The sequence below is a fragment of the Dipodomys ordii genome, unplaced genomic scaffold (genome assembly GCF_000151885.1).
Source record: "Dipodomys ordii isolate 6190 unplaced genomic scaffold, Dord_2.0 Scaffold89, whole genome shotgun sequence".
NCBI lineage: Eukaryota > Metazoa > Chordata > Mammalia > Rodentia > Heteromyidae > Dipodomys > Dipodomys ordii.
This window is the reverse complement of record NW_012267305.1, coordinates 6151589-6158808: the sequence shown is the minus strand read 5'-3', so window position 1 is coordinate 6158808 and position 7220 is coordinate 6151589.

The following is a 7220-nucleotide window of genomic DNA, read 5'->3' as shown; positions in this document are numbered from 1 at the left end:
CCCCTCAGGCGAAGACCAGTGCAAGGTCCTCTCATTAATATTTTAGACAGAGGCCCAACCTCTACTCTTACCTGTTGCCAAAAAACAAAAAGGCGGAACTGCAGGGAGCAGGGGCGAACGCCATTACAAGGCGCTGCCCACTTCCTTGCAACTCCATATTAGGCAGTGCTTGGCGGGACGGTGGGTCCTGGGCTTTGCGCATGCGCGAGCCACGTAGAGTCCCCAGCCAATCCCGTGGCACCTGGTGACGGTGAAAGGCAGACGACCAATGGGAAAACGACACGTGTTCCTATTCCCTATATAAGCGGCCATGTTTTTGTGCACACTCTCTCGCGCTCAAGCTCTCCTACAAACAAGAAGGCTCTCCAATAAAGCATGATCTGAGAAGACTCCTGGTGTGGTGGTCGTTCCTCGCTGGCCGAGAAAGCGTTCGCCGCAAGTTTTATACTTATTTGTGATTTTGAATGCTGAAATGTTAGAAGTTGAATTCTAAACTCCAAGTTAGTGCATCCAGTGAAGTCCTTAATGTGTTTCCAGTGATGATAGAAAGTGGAAGGGAAATGGGCAAGTACAACCAAGGTCAAATTTAGAACTATGTTTGCTTTATAACAATAACAGCTTTTCCTTGTGAGACTAAGCTAGTATCTTATACAGAAGCAAGATTCTTGACACTTTCAAGGATCTTGCTACAACACATAAATTTTTCAGGGAATAACAATCTTCTCCTCCTCCTTCTTCTCCTGCTCTTCCTCCTTCTCTTTCTGATCATTATTATTATTATTATTATTATTATCATCATCATCATCATCATCATCATCATCATCATCATCATCATCTTTAATCCAGCATATCTGACTCTTCACTTTTCTCCCAAAGTGACCAAGAAATTTTCTTGGTTTAGAGTTTAGAGTTTAGAATTAAACTTCTAACATTTCAGCATTCAAAATCACAAACATATATAAAATGGAGGTAATCTGTTCTAGGAGCCTTTTGTATTCAACATCATAATATGTGAATATCATATGTGGAATATTAAGTTTTCATATAAACAAAAGCTACCAGTATTATCCAATGTAAGACTGAATTGTAAACATCTCTCTCAGACATTAAAAAATTCCTGATAATTTTCTTTTCCATTTTCTTTTTTCTATTGTTTTTGAGTGGAAGTATTGTGTTCCTCAAAAGCAGTAGAGTAAATTATGTTGGTTCATGATCTTTGGACACAAGGTCCAAATCAGTAATTAACAATCCATTTCCAGTTATGAATCTTTCAATGATGTTACATTTCAGGACATTCTTAGTTACCTCCATATTTTTTTCACCCTGGATCATTTTTAGTGAGCCAATTTATTTAAAATGTATTAATTGATATGTCCTTGTTAACAGAGGAAATAGATTACTTTCTAAGTTCCTATTCAGCTAGACACTCATGGATTCTCCACTATGTTTATGAAATTCTGAACATAGCTAATGCACTTCTCTTCTTTCAAACCATTCCCATCTGGTGGGATAGAGGGAAATGTACACCATTTAAAACAATTCAATGAAAAAAATTGCTCTATTAGAAATTTAAGCAAAATATTATTAAGATGCAGAAAGAAGAATAGAAATTTATAGGTTTCACTAATGAGACATTGTTTGGCCTTCAACTTAAATTGGTAGACCTGGAAAAAGTACCAAGGATCCATAAAAATAGGATTTGAAAAATATCAAAATATCAAATATAGTGAGCACAGTATTCCATTCTCAAATAAATTCTTATGTTACTTGTACATTTTCAAAGATGAATGTTTTAAAACTAAAAACTAATATTTTTCATGTTAGCTAATTTTCTCAAAGATAACATTGGGAGACTTTTAAGAAAATATCAAATATTATTTTGCTTTACCATAATCAGTTGCCTTTTTTAAGCATATTCACAAAATTTATGTAGAATATTGTTGTCTGCTTTTATATATAAAATTCTATAGGACTGGGCACTGGTGGCTCACGCCTGTAATCCTAGCTACTGTGGAGGCTGACATCTGATGATTGTGGTGCAAAGCCAACCTGGGCAGAAAAGTCCGTGAAATTTTTATCTCCAATAAACCACCAGAAAACCAAAAGTGGCGCTGTAGCTCAAGTGGTAGAGCGCTAGCCTTGAGCTGAAGAGCTGAGGGACACCACTCAGGCCAAGAGTTCAAGCCTCATGACTACGAAAAAAAAATTCTGTAAGCATTTTATCATGATGCTTTTATTTGGTAGCGCAAATAACATTGCAGTAAATATATATATATATATATATATATATATATATATATATATATATATATATATAGTTTTCTTGAAACTCTGACTTTAGAAAATTCAAGACTCTCATTGTGACTTTGACCTGTGTTTTTCCACTCGTGAGTATAAAAATGCCTCAAATATAGATCGTGTTCTGTTAAAATAAAGCTGACTTGTCTGCAGACTTAGTAGCAAACAGATGGATTTTACTTGGTACAAAATCAGCCTAAGCATTAGCCTTCTGTTCTATTATGTATCTAAGGCTATATCATGAAGTTCATTCATACTTTCAAACATGCATTACCATTCATGAAACAGATTTGCCATTTTAGAAAACACAAAACAGCATTTGCCCAACTTTTTTCAATAAGAGGAATAGGAGGCTGTAAAAGCACATATATTTGTTTGTTAAACACACAATATCAGTATCAGGATAACAAGTGCTTAGGTTCACCAACAAAGTAATTCAGAAAGGAAAAAAATAGTTGATCACAGAGTCAAAGAACCACATTTTCTCAGTTGTTTTTCACTCTTCAACTATTGTAAGAGGGTATATGTATTCATCACATTTTTTACTTGTAAATAAAGGGTTTATAATTATTAAGCTATCAGAAGAAAATGATCTCAAATATCATATTATTTTATTGGTTCCCACAGATGATTAAAATATAATAGATACTTATAATGAGTGAACTTATATATGTTATAGAAGAATGATAACATTAACCTATGATGCTGTTATTTTTTTCTAAATTTTCTTTGTTACAGCTGATGATGTCTCTTCTTTGATTGAATATATGTATATACATATATACATTGAATTTATATATATATATATTATCAAGACACTAGAAGTGATTAGAAGAAATCATCTCAGATATACCTGAAAGATTCATCTTTAAGTATGAATACTTTTATGTAACCTGGTATACAAATATGGAATATACACATATAAATTCTAATACATTGAAAATAGATTAAATTCAGTGTTAGGCAGTTAAAAATTATGAACTTTCTCAGAAAACTGATGAAGCATGTGACATTATTTTATATTGTTTTATATGAGAATAGAACAAGCTTAGAGCTTTACAATAATATTCATTTATTGTCTTCTTAGGTGAGTGGTCTGAGTTGAGGTTCTATATTGTTGGCTATTGACTGTGATTAATGTCTCAAGAGCTAAAATCAAGGCCTCTAGAAAGATTGGTTTCCTATTTCATGGCTCTGACAAAGGAACTGCTTCCAGGATAATTGCATTTGCTGGCTAACATTAATTTCTCAGATCTACTATTTGTCACTGTTTATCAGCAAGAGGTTAGAGATTATCCACATTCATTGGCGGATAACTTCTTTCATTTTCAACCCAACATTTACTTTAATCCTTCCTATACTTCCTATCTCTCATTTCCTATTCTATGACCCATAGAAGAAAACTCAGACTTTGAAGAGCTCTTGTGATTAGATCAGACCTATATTGATAAGCTCCATATTTTAAGGGTCTAAGCCAACATATATTTCATCTTTCATATTTCTTTGCTAAAGAACACAGATTAGTATTTGAGAGAATAATTGAAAAGGTTGAGTAACTTGAATAAGAGATATGGAATATTGTAGAATGTCAAAAGATTTGCCAAACATAGATGGACTTCATAAGTCAATAGTATATTATGGATCAAGGAGGGTAGCTAGTCCAGAAAGATGAGCTCAGCATCGAAGAGGAGCTTTGAGGCCAACTCACAAAAGCAGAGGTTTATTGCAGCTATGAGGGACCAAAGATTATAGAAAGAAATCTTTGTGAGAAGCGTAAAGACATGGCTCAGTAATTTCATATGTTCTAATGTTTGAGAAAATAGCATTGAAAGGCCATGGCAAATCTTGCATATTTAATATTACTTACATTGAAGTCTAGTAAGTCAATAAAAGAAATGGGAAATTAACACTAGGGTATAATAAAAAGTGCTATAAAAGAACAAATATATTTTATAAATGTAAAATTAAATGCAAAAATCAAGAGATAAAAAGAAAATGATTATTTTGCAAGGATGATAATGGAACTTCATGCTTCTTTTTATAGGCTTTTTCATGTATATATTACTTTATATATTTATAGTTGATAACTATAAAACTAATTTAATACATATTTTATACATCTAAACTTTGTCCAACAAGGAGTCCTGAAACTACATATTATTCTTCAGATAATATAACAAGACCAAATTCTAATTTCAAATATTAGTAAACTATATTGTTCCACATTATTGGTGAGAAATCCATTGAAGGATCCCTAAATTTGAGTAGTACTGATACATCGGGTTTCTTTTTTCCTACATACATACTGATGACTAAGTTTAATTTATAAATTCAGCATAATATGAGAGTAGCAAAAGTAACAAAAGCAATATAAAATTACAAAACAAAATACTGAAATTAACATTTTTGTTGGTTTTCTTTCTCTCTCACCCATACACATACTCTTATTATACTGCATTTACATATAGTGATGTTATAAAATGATACAATGCCTATTTTATATGATGAATTGATGAGATTGAGATGAAGGTATGGGCAATGCATCATAGCTGATGATGATGTCAGAAACATAGACATAGACTTCATGTAATTTTTATCTGGAATATTCAACCATATCACAAGTAGGAGGGAACTGGATTTATATTTCATTACATCACTGGGATCACACATAATTCTGCATCTAAGATGTATTTCTGGAATTTCCCATGTTTTGATTATCAGACTTCTATGAATAAGTGAAACCATGGAAAGTAAAACAAGGGAAAAGGAGTATATTGCTGTATTTAAATATATGTGTTTAGTTGAGTGCTTTGTTGCATATTAGTCGTGCGTGTGTGTGTGTGTGTGTGTAATTAGTTAACATCTATCTTTACTCATTTACTTGAAAGCATCATTAATTAATAAATGATTATTTACCTTCAGACAAGTCTGTTGAATCTTACAAATTCTCATTATTTTGCCATGCTGAGCATCATAAAAAACTTTTGTCAAGCTCAAAGTTACCACTTTGCTAATATGGACTCAGAGTGACATTACTAATAGAGTAATAAAATGTCTTTATAAGAAGTATAGTCAACACAGTCACCATCTAGTAATATGCTAATAGTTACCAGACAGTTGTCAGGCAACTGCCAACTTCAGCACATTTTTCTTGCCCATGCCTTGCTCAGAAAATTGCTTTCCTTTAATTCTGAGAAAAAATTCATGTTCTCAGGAGGTGCCTTAATACAGTAAGTTCAGGATTATGAACAAAACAGCAGAATATCCCCAAGAACAAGCTGATCTGACCATGAAAAGTTTTGTGCCATTATTAGTGTTGAAATTATTTTGGATAATATGAGGATCATATATTAAAATATCTTAACTATAATATACATACGAGAAGTCAATGAAGAATTAATCACATTGAGAATACATTAATGAGGGCTGGGAAGGTGGCTCAGTGGTAGAGTGCTTGCCTTGCATGCACGAGGCCTTGGGTTTGATTCCTCAACACCACATAAGCAGAAAAAGCTGGAAGTGGCGCTGTTCAGGCCCCACGACCGGACCCCCCCCCCAAAAAGGAGAATATATTAATGAGACAGATTTTTTCTTGTCGGTCGTGGAGCTTGAACTCTGGGCTTGGGCGCTGTCCCTGCACTCTTCAGCTCAAGGCGAGCTGACTACCGTTTGAGCCACAGCACAACTTACAGTTTTCTAGTGGTTTATTGGAAATAAGAGTCTCTCGGACTTTTCTGCCTGGGCTGGCATTGAACCGTGATCCTCAGAACTCAGCCTCCTCAGTAGCTAGGATGACAGGCGTGAGCTACCGGTACCCGGCCCGAGACAGATTCTTATAACACAAATGGTGGAACTCTATTGTAGTAAGCCTGAGATTTTCCTCTCATTGTTTTCCTTATTGATTTCTTTTAAATTCAGGACATTATTATTTTTTGCATTATAATTGAGGTTGTTCTACATTATTAAAATTTACATATCGGCAGGTGTATCATCATTCTTACATGTATTTTTAAAATTCTGAACTATCTCAAATGGCGATATCAGTAAAAGGATTGAGGTTCGATTGAGGTTGGTTGGGTATGAGCAAACTTTGAAGAACACTTCTGAAAAATAACTAATACCTCAAAATAGAAATGTTAAGAGAGTGACTCAAATGGTAGAACACTGAATCACCAAGAGTGAAGCTAAGTTCCAACCCAGTGCTATCAAAAATGCAAATAAAGCATAAGTATAAAAAGAGGAGGCAACAATGCTTGATAAGAAATGTACTCATTACATTGCCCATGTAATTATAGCCCCTCTGTATGGTATTTTCACAATAAAAAAATTGTGAATCAAGTTCAAATCATTCTAATTGTTTCCCCTGATAGATTCAGAGTAACTCACCCTTTAATAAGACAGGAGACTTTTTTTTTTTTGCACAAACAGATTTGCTCTTTTGTTATTGTGGATGTGTTTGAAGATTGTGAGTTTCAGCTGGAAAACTGGGAAGTTTGTTGTAATCATGTCTATGAATGACCAGTAGTTTCATATATATATATATATATATATATATTATATGTATATACATATTATTGAAGTTTGTTGTAATCATGTCTATAAATGAACAGTAGTTTTATATATATATATAGAATATGTATATTCAATGTATATATTCAATATATATATATATATATATATTCAATGCAAAAATCAAGTCTTGAAAACATATAGCAGATTACACTCAGAATGCCAAGGGTCAAAATTGTTCTGCTTTGGGGCTGGGATGGTAGCTCAGTGGTAGAGCGCTAGCCTTGCATGCATGAAGCCCTGGGTTCGATTCCTCATCACCACATAAGCAAAAAGAAAAAAGCCGGAAGTGGCACTGTGGCTCAAGTGGTAGAGTGCTAGCCTTGAGCTGAAGAGCTGAGGGACAGCGCCCA